This window comes from Rosa rugosa, chromosome 2 (assembly GCF_958449725.1).
Source record: "Rosa rugosa chromosome 2, drRosRugo1.1, whole genome shotgun sequence".
NCBI classification, from domain to species: Eukaryota; Viridiplantae; Streptophyta; class Magnoliopsida; order Rosales; family Rosaceae; genus Rosa; species Rosa rugosa.
This window is the reverse complement of record NC_084821.1, coordinates 55,329,358-55,345,207: the sequence shown is the minus strand read 5'-3', so window position 1 is coordinate 55,345,207 and position 15,850 is coordinate 55,329,358.

The following is a 15,850-nucleotide window of genomic DNA, read 5'->3' as shown; positions in this document are numbered from 1 at the left end:
TTACCTTATTTAATTAAATTAACATATTTTTAATATAATATTCATTCAAATTATACTCATATTATATTTTAGTCAGGAATAGTTAAAATAGCACCTCCAAATAGAACTCATGGTTGGAGATGAGAATTGATGGATACATGAATAGTGCACTAAGGGGGTGCTAAAATGAAAATAGCACCCCTAGATAGAGCTCATGGTTGGAGTTGCCCTTAGTATTTATTATTTGGAACATCTTCTGATCCTCATCTTTCGCAGGTTTTTTTTCATTTTTTTATTTTTTATTTTTTAAAGATAGTTTTGAATTAATGCCCCCATTTGGTCAGTGTGATGCCAAAAATAACCCAACAACCAAAGGATTTATACAGATTTTGTGACTGTCTCTTTCCTCTACAAAACTAATAATATAGGAAAAGACAATCTGGGGGAGGAGAGAAAATAAAATCCTACTGACCTCATCACAAGGATTCGCTGACAAGTTTTCCAACAGTAACCAACTAGATTTAGATGTATTATTGTCCAAGTGCATGCTTGATATTAACAATGTATGAAGAATCATCATTGTATTGATCTTTGAAATGTAATACAAGAAGTGATTATGGCAGAGAAGGCATAGAAAGCTCTCAATCTCTCTGTGATTCTGTTAAGAGCAAGAAAAGATTATAATTCACAGTTCATGAGAAAATGAAACTAATGGTGTCCTTGTATATTGTAATTAATGATTAAAGTACCACTCTAATTACAAAATATATTCTAACTTTGTTACACCAGTATTGCTCTTGAAATTTAGACTATATGGAGCCTTAGGGTTACAGGCTCACGGGCTTCATAGGTAGCTGTTGGATCATAATTCATATATATATTTGTGCCGTAAAACATGAAAATTACTTGTTCTAAAAGTCCAATTTAGTGTTGACTAATCTAATTCCATGTTTTGTAGAAAATCTTGACAAGAGAAGAAAAAAATGAAATTCCAGCAATTTTTACATGCACCACCACTTTTGGTGGCATAAGTACTTCGTGAAGCAATCCTAGAAAAATAGGAGTTTAAATGGAGCAATGAAGCCGTGGACCATAAAGTACTGATGCAAAGGACTAAGTTTGATCACTCCTTTGACCGGAAATTACAAGGGAAGTCCACAGAAATAATTATGCAAAACAATTGCTACAAAGCAGGAAACTGCAGTTTCAGAATCAGCTTTTCGGAAACAGTTTTGGAGAGCGTTTCTTGCATTCTTCCAAACTGCACCTTTACAGAAAACATTCTTTAAATATATGATGTTGTACTTCAATATGAGCTAAAAACCTGGTCAGAATCATCAACGAGGCAGCAGAAAATCAAGTACAAAATAGGCTTCCCGATAAGGCAGAAACTGTCAGCTTTTCACGAAGCTTTTTGGGAGATCTTTTCTGGTACTTACTTGGAGTTTTTCTAGAAGATTATTGATCATTCTTCAATATATATATGATGTTATAGATCATGGATAAGTCAAGAACCATCAAGAAACATGGCAATAGCAAGTCAAACCTAGTCCAAGAAGAAAGCTTCGGAAGCAGAAAACGAATCCTAGTCAAATAAGGGTATCTTGGCCGAGAATCCTTTTTGGACGATTTTGCTGTGCATTTTTGGAAGGTTTATGATGATGAGATTATCTAAGAAAGTCCTAGAATAATCATACAAGATTATGGCAAGATTAATCCATCATATTATCTTTTGGATAATAGGCATCTCTTGCACACTTTCTCTCTCATGCTTGTCACCTTGACTTTGGTGACCTAAAACCACTCCAACACTCTTCATTTTCATGCTTCAAATGCACAATAAAGAGAGCTAGCTGCTCCTCTCTTCTCCCTTAGCCATATTTTTCTACTCTACTCTCTTTAATAGCTCCTCATTACTTCCCTCTTTTTACTCCATCTCTTCCATTCCCTTTTCCCTTATTTTTAGGATCTATATATTACCACTTTCATACTCCACCTTCATGCTTCTTACAAGGCTATGACTATTTTCTTTGACTTCTAATCACCATTTCACATCTCTCTCTTATCTATATAAGGATCCCTTCATTACACTCTTAAACCATCACCCATACCACCCCATTACATCTTCTTTCTATCTCCATCTCCACCTCCCAAAATCCAAACCCATACCATCCATACTACTGTATCTCCTCCATCACCACCAGCATTTCTTATCCTCTACCTCCATTAACACCACCACTACTACATCATTTCTTCACTTTCTTTTCTATCATCATTTTCTCCATGCATCTACTCCACCTATTCACACAATACATAATACAAGCTTCACTATCTTTTATCATCAAATCTTCAAAAGCAAGAAAGAGAGGGAATCATTACCACCACCATCACCACCAAGACGTGAGCTTGGGGACCATCCAATACACCACTAAGCCAACTCTATCCCTTTTACTCTAGATTATATTTTGGTGTTTAATTTGATTATAAAGTTAATATATGTAATTATGAGTGAGTAGTACTTTGTTGGGGCTAGAGTTGAAAGCCCTAGCTAATCTTGTATGGATTGATGTTATAACATGATGTGATGCAATTTTCTTTAATATGCCTACATGCTAGTTCAAGAGTTGAATGCATATGCTTAGACTTTACCACTTTGTGTATGTGTGTTTGCCATGTCATGATATAATGTTTAGAGATTGGTAACCTTTGAATGTTAAAGCATGAAAGCACACTAGGTGTGCATGTAGAGGTTGTGAATTACAATCACTTAGAGATAAGCTTGGTTGGTTTATATGATTTCTTCGTCTCCAAATTTTATGCACTTAGGGTAATGCACTAGATACCTAACTGGATTAAAATGCATGACTTAAGTAATTTTGTACTACACCTGAGAAGGGTTGCTTGATATCACAAAAGGAGCATGTCCCTTGTCATACCTGAGAGGGATGCAAGGAGAGAAATTAGTTAATTAATTTAGCATCATTCATATTGAAATGCATCAATACTTGCAAGGGAGGTTAGTGGTAGGCAATCTAAATCCTAACTTTCATCCATTTGATCAATTGTTTAGTTTAGAGTAATTTAGTTTACATTTCAGCATCTAATTGTTTTTAATTCAAAACTATATTCAAAAAACCAAAATCAAATCACTATTCCATCTTGCACATACTCACCATGAGTTTAGATTTCCTTGTAATTCTAGGTTCGTGATTGTACATTTGCATATTCTAGCTCTCCTTAGGTTCACACCCTAGGTAGTGAAAGGAATCCAATCCTCGTGGGTTCGACAACCTTTCTTAAATCCCTATACTATTACTTATACCCTTTATACTTGAGGGTGGCTATTTGGCTAACAGTAGCTAGGGTTTGAAGTGCATGACTTGGTAACTTACATAACTGTTTTAGGTATTAGGGGTGCAGGGTTATGGAAATTGATGAACTGATAACCTCTTTGGCTTGTGAATTAAGTGCAGTTCATGATTTGTAGTTTTGTCAAAAGAGATTGGCCGGGAAGTTTTCGTACTAGTGAGAATTGATACATACAAGGGATGCTTCTTATAATTTGTCCACTACCAGGCATTAAGAGCGCGCTAGATTATATTGAAATATTTTTATTACAAATGTGTTGATTGTTGAGTTGTGTATAGGACTATAGGGCTTAAATATCAATTTTATATAATCTATCAGTTTTGTAGTTTTATAGAGTATGCCTTTGATCCTTAAAAAGCAGAAGGCTACTCTTAACTAAAATCCGATTTAATCCAGATACATAAAGCATAGGCTTTGTTGTTTAAAAATGAAAATACCATTAAACCCTACAAATAGAAAAAAAAAAACAATCGTTTCATTGGCTCAAATATATATATTTTAAACTTTGCTGACAGAAACTGTGTCAGAAAAGTTTTTTTTCTTTTCTTTTTCTTTGTGATCTTTCCGACTACTGTTTGTCAGTAAAAGTATTGTTTTATTTTTGAGAACTTTGCCGTTGAATTTTCATTGGCACGAGCCTCTCTTTTTCTTTTCTTTTTTTGAAAACTTTGTGGACGGAAACTGTGTGGCAAAAGTTTTTTTTTTCTTTTCTTTTTCTTTGTGATCTTTCCGACTAATGTTTGTCAGTAAAAGTATTGTTTTATTTTTGAGAACTTTGCCGTTGAATTTTCATTGGCACAAGCTTTTTTTTTTTTTTTTTATTCCTGACAAATATGTGATCGACAAGTGTGTTTTTTAACTATGCATCTATTCAATTAATGAATGACAATGTTTTTGGCTGAAATTTTGATTAGACAAAATTATTGAAATTCGGCTCTAGGTCACAACCATTCTATATATATAGCATGACCCTCCTCGTTTTTTTTAGGGTTGCCGCTAGGGCTATGCCTTCACGGTGGCGCTGTTTTTGAGATGACTGCAACCAGCTCTGGTTCTGCTACGAGGGCTGCCTGCCCATGGGCATTCATGTGCCCTTTGGATGAGAGTACGTTCTCGTCCACAGCCGCCAGTCCTTAAGGCGAAGAGTTTCGCTTTCATTCTCTCTGACTTGATTGAATCTTCTGTTTCAATTAGTCAATTGCTGGCTCCAATTGTTCGTGGGGACAAAACATATGTGAAAATCAATGAGGCTCTATACCAAGAACAATTGAAAAAATTCAAAACCAATCTTGTTGTTAGGCTGCTGTTACGTAAGGGTTCAATGCCGTTGAAGACCATTGCTCTTAAGAAATTGCTCAATGATATCTTGAAACCGTCGGCCCCGTGGCGCTTGGTTCTGCTTGGGAAAGGATATTTTGACATTCACTTTGCCACTGAGGATGATCTACAACGAGTTTGGGGAGGCGGAACTTGCACTCTTGCTGATGGTCTCTTCAGACTAGCTCAATGGAAGCCGGATTTTGTGCTAGGGGAGGCCCTCCCACAGATGCACGCCCAAAATTGGGTAAGATTTATGGATTAAGCCAGGATTACTGGCACCCCCAACACCTGATGGAGATTGCTCAGGGAGTGGGTACTCCATTGCAACTGGATAGAGCTACCAAAGAGCGTGAATTTGGATATTATGTGAGAGTATTGGTTGATGTAGATGTTGCTAGTGACTTGCCTTCTTCATTGATGGTGGAGAGGGAGACTCATTGTTTCCCCATTGAGGTTGTATATGAGAATAAGTGAACCCACTGTGGTATGGTTGGGCACATTGCAGATCGATGTCGGCAACTAAATAGTGATAAGGAGCTAAGAAACATTGGAGAAAAGCTTTCTAAAGCTCCGCAAAAGGTGACTCGTCATGAGTACAGGGTGAAAACCACGTCAAAATTACAAGAGCATACTAGTCTACATGTTGAGCCAACAATGACTACTAATCATGCAATTGAGTCAGTAGCTCTGGAAAATGTTGATAATCATGTAATTACTCCAATTGGTGCAGCTTCTAATGGTGTAGTTGTGGGCATTGATTCTCCTAGTGTTGATCACGGCTCACCTCAAGAGCGCCAAATTCCTATTAAGAAGAGTGTTAAGCAAGATATGGTTGATAGGATAAGCCCTAATAAAGGGAATCTTCAGGTTCAACACCATGATAATAGAGGCCTTTCTCCGGTTTTTTGAGAAAACCAATATGCTCTTTTGGCCCAAGAAGCCATTGAGGGTGTTGCCAATGATTTAATTGAGGACATTGCAGACTAGGTAATCAATGAAACAAGTGATCAATCCCTTGAGTTCAGGGAAGGAGTTGAAACTTCGGATCAGGGTACAGTTTCAAATCGTACCTTACCAAGCGAGGTCAATGGAGATAAGGCAAATGATGTTGGCATGACACTGGTGCTTTCAAGATCACAACAAAAAGAATTTAAAAAGAAAATGCGTGAGGATAGCATGGCTCCAACAAGATCTACATGTAATGGCAATGTTTCGACTTGTAACAGCTTTAAGATCCTTGCTCAAGTACAACAAGATGAGCCCATTATTGTAAATGAACAAGAGATAGTTGAACTCCCCTTAAACACTTTGGTCGACACTGAGGTTTTGGTAGAACGTTAACATAATATTACAAAGATGTGTTGGGATGATTTAGAAAATGAAGAACCTCTTGGCAATACACTTCATGCTCAACCTGAGATCAATTATCAAACTTGGTTTGATGAGGGTGAAGCAGTTTTAGATGAGAATCATCTTAGCGGTCTCCCAAAGCCTCAACACAAAAAATCCAAGGCAAAACAATGTCAAATGAGTTCAAGGTACCCGGCACGCAAGCGGACACCTACGGTGCGTCAACCTTTAATTGTTGGGAATTGGTTTATCTTCAACCATATTCATGGTTTGGTAATGATTTTTGCATTTTTTTTTCTTTGTAAGGGTTTTTGATCCCATGTCTCCCCCTTTTGATGTTTGATCTCTCTTTCATTTAATAATTTTTTTTCCTTTGCCATAATAATAATAATAATAATAATAATAATAATAATAATAATAATAATAATAATAATAATAATAATAATAATAATAATAATAATAATAATAATAATAATAATAATAATAATAATAATAATAAAATAATGAATGATAATTCTAAAGCCCTAAGGCACCGCCGCCTCCTCCGTGCGCTGCCACTAAAACAATGAAACACAACGAGCCCTAGTTGATATCGGGCTTGCAAAGAAACCTACCCTAATCTTCCTCTCTGAAACCCTAGCACAAATGAGTACCATTGAGTCGATCACACGCAGACTTGGCTTCAAAGATTGTTTCTGCATTCCACACGAACAGGACTCCCAGGGACTCGCCATTATTTGGACGGAGGATACCCATGTTGATGTGCGCAGTCACTCTCCAAACCATATTGATGCAGAGATTGGTAAACTGGGCATTGATTTGTGGAGGTTTATAGGTATTTATGGAGTTGCTGCAAGGGGAGGAAGAGATCATACTTGGCACTTAATTAATCAAAACCCTAGCGGCTCAAATCTGTCTTCGGCCATGGTTGATGGATGGGGATTTCAACGAAGTTTTGAATCGAAATAAGTCTGGAGTGCCTCCTCGAGCCCTAGCTGCAATGACAAAGTTCAGGACGACTATGACCTCTTGTGGACTCATAGACATGGATTTTGTTGGCAGTAGAAACACTTGGTCAAGCAAGAATACCAAAGAAAGGTTAGATAGAGGTTTCCAGAACGTTCAATGGCGTAATAGATTTCCTCACAGCCGAGTCATCACGCTCAGCCCCTCTGAGTCTGATAATTGCCCTTTACTCATTGAAGCCTATAGTGAAAGACAAATTTGAAGAAAAATCAACCGGCCCTTTTGTTTTGGGGAGTGTTGGTTTGGCAGAGAATAGTGCATGAGTATCATTTAGCAACAATGGGCAGTGCCTACCACCGGTAACACACTACAATAGATTGGAAACAAAACAAAAACTCTCAGTGACAAGTTGAGTAGTTGGCATCAGACAAACTTTAACCAACAACAAAAGGAGATTAGGGTAATTCAGGAGAAGCTCAGAGAACTAATGAAGCAACCTCACTCCTCAACTCTATGAGGAGCAAAGGAAACTTCATGTTCGTTATAGTCAATTGTTATCACTGTAGGAGAAATATTGGAGACAATGATCTCGAGCCTTGTGGTTGAAGAACAGTGATCGAAACACGGCATACTTTCATAAGAAAGCAAGTAACATAAGAAGTCATAATCTCATAAAAAGGCTCTTAGATTAACAGGGTGTGTGGCAGAATGAACCACAAGAAATACAAAGGCTTCTCATGGAATATTTTCAAAACATATTCTCAGCAGAGCAGGATGATGAGGAGGCAATTGAAACTGCTGTTGCTGCAACTCTATCCCGAGTAACACAACAAATGAATGAAGCACTTTTGTCTCCATACACAAATGAGGAAATAAAGAAGGCCCTCTTCCAAATAAATCCATCGAAAAGTCCTGGACCTGATGGTATGTCTCCCTTTTTTTACCAAAAATATTGGAACATTGTTTGTGAAGATCAATGTTTTCTTAGCGGTCCGAAACTTGCTTGAAAATGGTGATATGTGGCCGAGTTCAAACTATACCTACCTATGTTTGATACCAAAGATCCAAGACCCCAAAGAAGCAATGCACTTTAGACCTATAGCCCTATGTAATGTCATCTACAGAATTAGCTCCAAAGTTGTGGCACACAGACTCAAACTCTGGCTTCCTGAAATTGTCTCTCTTTCGCAAAGTGCTTATGTCCAGGTAGACAAATTTCAGACAACACTTTAGTGGCAAACGAAGCAACACACTTCATGCACAAGCTCAGGCATCATGAAGCAGGTTTCTTCTCTTTAAAGCTTGATATCAGTAAAGCCTATGACAGATTTGATTGGTCTTTTATTTATGCTATCTTGACAAAGCTAGCTTTTGATTCTCATTGGATTCAGTTCATTATGAATTGTGTAACATCTGTTGCTTATTCCATTCTACTTTATGGTGAGCCATCTCCCTTAATTACACATACTAGAGGTATCAGACAAGGTGATCCACCTTCACCCTATCTGTTTATCTTATATGGTGAAGGCTTGTTAGCGCTAATCCCACAAGCAGTGCAGCAACATACCATTCAAGGCCTCAAAATGTGCCCTCAAGCCCCTACACTACATCACTATACCTTTTCTTTGCTGATGATAATATACTCTTTGGCTCTGCTACAAATGAAGAACGTGTGCATTACATAATGATCCTTGATACATATGAAAACGCCTCGGGGCAAAAGGTGAATTTTTAGAAAAGTAGTGTTGTCTTTAGCAATTATGTCAGTGAAGATAGACAACAAGAATTCCAGCTACTTTGGATGTTCAAAGTGTCAAAGAACATGATAAGTACCTGAGATTACCTATGAGAGTAGGGAGGTCCAAGTCTGCATTTTTGGTTACATTCAGGAGCACCTCACAAAGAAACTGGTTAACTGGAAAGCAAAAATTCTAAGTGCAATAGGAAAACAGATCCTCATCAAAGCAATACCCCAAACCATGTCTTTATATGCAATGAATTGCTACTTGCTACCAAAAAGCCTCTGTGATAACATCCATCAATTATGTGCTTCATTCTATTGGGGAGACACAAATGACAAGAAGAAAATTCATTGACGAAGTTGGGAAAAACTATGTCTAAAAAAATGAAGGTGGAATAGGTTTTAAGAACATCTTTGCTTACAACCTTGCCATGCTAGCTAAACAAGGGTGGAGGTTGATTTCCAACCCAAACTCCTTGATTGCAAGACTTTACAAAGCCAAGTATTATCCCAACACGTCCTTCTGGGATGCAGACTTGGGTGACTCGCCATCCTTCTCTTGGAGAAGCATACTCCAAGAAAGGCCGGTATTGAAAGCTGGAGTTCAATGGTGCATTGGCAACGGAACACAAGTCAACATTTGGAAGGATAGATGGATTCCAAACTGTCAACAATACTTAATTCAGAAGTCACCAGATTGTGTGTGTGAATTGGTTTCGGACCTAATTGATTCTAGTACGAGGCAATGGATTCCTGCTGCCATCCATGCCATTTTCCCACCTGCCATTGCTCAACAGGTACTCTGCATTCCTCTTAGTCATCGAAATACGGTTGACAAGCTTTGTTGGAGCCCTGAGAAGAAGAGCTTTTATTATGTTAAAACTACTTATTGGATAGCTAGAACAAAAGTGTTGGAAAACACTCTTGCTTCCACTTCTCAGGGTAACCCTTATCAAGCACTGTGGAAACACATTTGGAAAGTAAATGTACATGGAAAAGTTTGGATCTGTATCTGGAGAGCTTGCTCTAATTTATTACCGACAAGAGCCAAGCTATACACTAAAGGTTATAGGGGTGATCTGCATTGCCTCCTCTGTTCCCATTCTAATGAAGATATTACTCATGTCTTCTGCAAATGTCCCACTGCAGTACATACCCTAACGACACCACCGTTTCACTTAGAGAGAAGTCTGCTACCTAATATTGACTTTAGAGAATGGTTGCTTGATCATGCTTTGCACCTTAAGCAGGATTTGATTGAAAAGCTCTTGATGGTCTTGTGGGCCTTATGGAAGAATAGGAACCATATGCTATGGGAAGGCAAGTGTCAATCTGCAAAGGACTTGACTCTAGCTTCGTTGACATGGCTGGAAAAGTTTGGTCGAGCTAGCAAGACTGAAAAACTAACTGAACTGAAACAAAAGAAGCACTGGCAACCAGCAACTCAGGGTCGATGGAAACTCAATGTAAATGGTAGTTTTCTGCCCCAAATAACTCATGGTGGAGCTGGAGGCATACTGAGAAACAATGCAGGAAATTTAAGAGCTGCATTTGCAGCCCCTGTTCACTCAATTACCTTGGCCAAACAGGTGGAGTTATGTGCTATTGCGGAGGGGCTCCAACTAATGAAGAGTTTGCAGGTAAGCAATGTTGTCATTGAGACAGACTGCTTAGAAGTTGTATCAGAAATTGCAAAACAATATTTTACTCATGTTGCTACTGAAGGGATCATAGATGACATTTGACCTGAGCTGCAATTGCTGCCAAACATCACATTGCAGCATGCACCTAGAATTTGTAATAGAGTAGCACACTGTTTGGCTAACACTGCCTATGGTACTAGCTTTAGCTCTACTTGGCTTGACCATCATCCATATTTCATTCTGGACTTGATCAAGTTTGATTGTAAGCATATGGAATAATTATCTCACCCATTAATATATGTTTTGATTAAAAAAAAAAAGTGTTTTTTATTTTTTAGACCACTGCCGATCAATTTTTATTAGCAAACTGTTTTTATTTTTGAATAATTGCTCCCTAAAACAATAAATTTGTTTAAAAATAAATAAATGAAAAACACAAACTAGTAAACTCGAACTTTAATGATGAAGATTTCGTCCACAGAGGTTGTTTATTTCATTTCTATGTTACTCTGTAAAACGGTAAAACCTATAAGATATCTCACTTTGTTGCTCAAAACATCGTGTACTCATATCTGGGATTACTAACTAGCTCCGAGGTAAAGTTTTTAGAAATTTTTTGAATACTGTTATAAACTAGAGAATAAGAGAGAGATAAAAGAGAGAAACAGAATATGGGAGGAGGTAGAAGTGTGTGTTTCATTCTCATTAGACCCCTTTATATAGGAGTAGTGTTTACATCATAAGGACATAACTAATGAGTATTTACAGTAGACAGCTACATTTATATAATATTTACAACACTCCCCCTTGGATGTCCACCACTAAATGATATGGTGTTGGACGCGCTTAATGTTGCCTCGTCAAAAACCTTGCCAGGTAACAAAAACCCAGTGGGATAAAAACAACCCTGGTCGAAGGAGAAAAAGAGTACAACGCGCATATGTCCTTGGTAGCATTATTTTGAATGCTCCCCCTGATTGTTGCAAGCTTCAATCATGTATGCAATAAAATACATGCCCCATGTATATTGGATATGGTGTGTCGATCACATAGGTGAGACCATGTGTGCTTTGCATAAAGGGGACTCATCATGAATTTCAATTCCTGCGAAGGTTAGGGTAGTACCAATAAAACTATGATAATAAATTTTACCTCAAGTAGAACTAATTTCATATGCTCAAATTATAGATAAATATAGGGCTAAATACAAATTACTACCCTGTGGTTTAGGTCCAAAATCAATTCAGTCCCTGAACTTCTAATTTCATCAAAAACACCCCTGCACTTTCAATTTTAATCTAATAGGTCCAATTTGTTAGTTTTCCGACAATTGAGTTATTTAACTTGTTAATGTGGCTCATATATAACCTATGTTTTATGATGTGGTGTCGAGGTGGTCTGCATAGTCAATTAAGGAGTGAGTCCTACTATTAAAAATAATTAGTTTTTCAACAAATAATCCAACTATAACTTGAACCCATAACAGAATATTAATGAATTGGACCTATTAGATCAAAATTGAAAGTGCAGGGGTGTTTTTGATGAAATTAGAAGTCCAGGGACTGAATTGATTTTGGACCTAAACCACAGGGTACTAACTAGTATTTAGCCCATAAATATATTAGCAAAGAATAACAATATAAAGGAACAACAGTTGACACATTTACCTTTATACAATATTTCGAGCATTGAAATTTAAGTATGGCATACTTAGCCATAAATATCAATTAGTGTAATTGATAATTTCATATAGGCTCAATATGAGCTCTAGATAAATTCATAACTTCGTGGAAGTTAGAATATGTTGCAACTTCATAACTTCGTGGAAGTTAAAATATGTTGCAACATTGTGAGCATGATTCGAATTCGATTTCTTAGTCTTGTCATAGTACTCATTGAGGCAATAAGTCACTTTGACGGTAAATGAATGAGTATAAATTTAGACTTTTTTGATTCCATGAGCGAGCTTTAAGCTCTTTCATTTATTCATGGACTTGCCTTTGGCAATATGAATCCATTAAGGATTTGGTTAAGCAATATGCTTATAATGACACATAGGATTTGGGATTTACTTTTAGCAATTTGCCTTTAAGATCTTCATATTAACCAAGACAACATACCATAAGCCTCTCGTCAATATAACACATATATGTAACACGGTACTTATAGAAAAGTTGTCGCTTGGAGAAGAATGATAATCCCATGTCTCTATAAAGAGACTTGTGTCATAGTGATTTCAATTCACTTTAGTACACCCTCTTGTAATTTTTAGGGTTGATAATTAAAGTCCAAGTATATCATCACGTTTACAATATTCTATTTCATTGGAATTGCCACTTTCCAATTTGACCAATATTATAGTTTGTCGACACAGCGAAACGTGGTATAGTATACAACCCTTGATGATTTTCAGTAGCGCTACTATAGATGAGATATCATCAAATTTCGATCTCACACATCCATATATGCATGCATTAGCTATAATAAGCTTTGTTGGTATCAAGTACTCATTCCTCTTTTAGGAATGTATTGTCTCTCTAGGACAAATTAATTAGAGAATGTGGATCTTTGTATAACCTCATGAAGAGCATTATAGGACTTGTATGATCTTCCCTTATAGGGAGCTTGAGACATTAGACTTGGTGGATATATTCCACATAAATTTATGCCGTTACAATAGTGTTTCCTCCCCCTAACGGCGGGATGACTATCTAGTTTGACCATTCGCAAAATATGCATGTAAAACTATTGGATTTATGATATCCATTGGGGGGTGGCGAGCCCAAACCAAATTTTAGGTCAAAAACTTATAGTTAATGAGTGTCACTTTCTCAATTTCTCATCATTGATTGAGACTTTTTCTTAAAATAAAAATGAGACATAGTGGATAAATATGACACACCAATTCATGTCATTTTTCATACACGATATTTCTCCCCCTTATGGAGGAAGATTGTCTTATTAAAGTGACAACTCGCAAATATGCGATAAATTATAATATCCTCGGTAGGAAAGTTTGCAATTATTGTTGTATTATACAACAATGTAAAGTATGTAGATAAGTCTATATGACATAGTAGATAAAATAATGACACATTGGTCACGCCAAAATAATTTTATTTGGCTCAATGAAATTTTTAATTCATGATATAGTATATATTAGTATACTCGTAGTTGATTAATACAACTTAAATTAGGTGGAAATTTCATCACCAATATATGCAATGGTATTCCATATAGGTAATTAACATGATATGAGCTCAGATGGAGCCATCAATCAGGATCTGCAGCTCTTGAGATGATTGTTACCTTAGCTTTTTGAAGCATCAATTGTGAAAAATTATCAACAATTACAATGGATCATGTCCATAGTTGCATTATATACAAGACGAATATGTTTGTCATTATGTTTATCATGAACATTCATAGTTCAATTTGAATTTATTGATGAACACGTTTATTATTTGACACTGAAAACAAATACCAAAATGTTATACTCAAATTTCGAGTCTGGGACAGTAGTCCATATGGGCATAAGCATTCTCAAAACATTTGGTTTAGGGACCGTAGCCCTCATTCTCAAAACATTTGGTTTGAGTCTTCACAATTAGAAGCATGTTCTAAAAGTGGAGTGAACAGAGGTTCACATGTACTCATAAAGAGAATGGACAAAGGTCCTGACATAATTGGAGATCAAGAAACAAGAGGTTTCGATCTATTTGATTGTATAACAATCAGTGGAGGAATTTTAAGTCCATGTGTAATTGGATCAAGAAACATGTAGTTTCGTTCTCATTATAAATTGACAATTTTATATCAAATTATCAGATAAGATAATAAGAGGAGATCAAATTGAAGTCGTCAAACTCATGAAAATACATACCTGTATTATATTGGAAACATAATTGATATTGTTGATACCAATTCGTGAGTACCATATGCCAAAATAAAGAGATATTCATTTAGAGTCAACAATTGATACATGCATTAATATAACATTATAACTAAATAATCAAAAATTTGTTGTAGTCTAGTTGGTTAGGATATTTGGCTCTCACCCGAGGGACCAAGGTTCAAATCCTGGTAATGGAATGTATTGACAAAAAAATCAGAGACGTTGAGCTTGTTATCTTCACTGACAGCCAATGCTTGCCAAAGCTCAAGCGGGTTTTTCACCGTAAGGTACTCATCTTTTGAGCTCTTGTCAAGATGATGACGCAAGAAAATCATAACCTTAGCCCAATTTTGCACTCATGACTTATTGTCAATTTTGATGGCATCTCCAAGGTTGTTAGCCATAAGGTGAATTTCGGCATCTAGAACCCAGCTCAAATAGTTATTGCCAGAAATTTCAAGAGGATCAAAGTCCAACTTTGTCAGATGCGTCATTTTTCTACAAAGAGAAAAGATGAGATATATCAAGATCCACAAGTATTAGAACTATATGTTCTATGAACAATGATAGAAAATTCATATACGAAACAGAGGTTTCGAAATGTTCTTAAATATGAATAATGGATCTCATAAGGAAAACACCAGAAAAATATTTGTGTGATGTATGTAGAGCCATAGGTCTAAGACTACTCGGTCAGCGGACTCGAGTCTTGACTATTGGACCATGTAATTCTCAATGTCGTATATGAAATATAAACTTTCAACAATTATATATCAAATATCTAAAAATTACATGATCTCATAAAAATAATTGATGTTCATATATAATAGGAACAAAAAATGATAAACATGAAACACATATATCTGTTATGCGATAATATGAGATATCTATGTTATATATGAAGCAATTCTTTGAGAATGAGAGAAAAACTCATAGATCATTAGCCTTGGTCATAGGCAACTATGTTGCACCATAAGACTTGCGGATCATCATAGAGTTCAAAGAAGAAGAAAAAAAAAATAAGTGCAAATGCGTGCTGATAACGTGTTATAAACTAGAGAATAAGAGAGAGATAGAAGAGAGAAACAGAATATGGGAGGAGGTAGAAGTGTGTGTTTCATTCTCATTAGACCCCTTTATATAGGAGTAGTGTTTACATCATAAGGACATAACTAATGAGTATTTATAGTGGACAACCACATATATATAATATTTACAACAAATACGAAATTCTTGGGCTGTAGCTGTTGTCACGCCCCGAATTTTGAATAATTAAATTCAAATCCGAAATGCGAGAACAAAACAATAACAAGAAAACACATAGAGAAAATTTTTCATTTAAACTAAACAACAAACAACTGAGCTCACAATGTCAATACCGACTCGTTCTTTAGAGTCACATATTACATTACAGATAGTTTACAAATCAAACTGAATGACAATTCAATAAGTAAACACACCCACCACAACTCACTACCCAGCGGAAGACTTAAAACTAAGAGCACCCTTCCACGTCCACGCCATCGAACGTACACCTCAGCTTTGATAATGATCTCTCGATATTCAAACCTGCACAATAACCCCTAC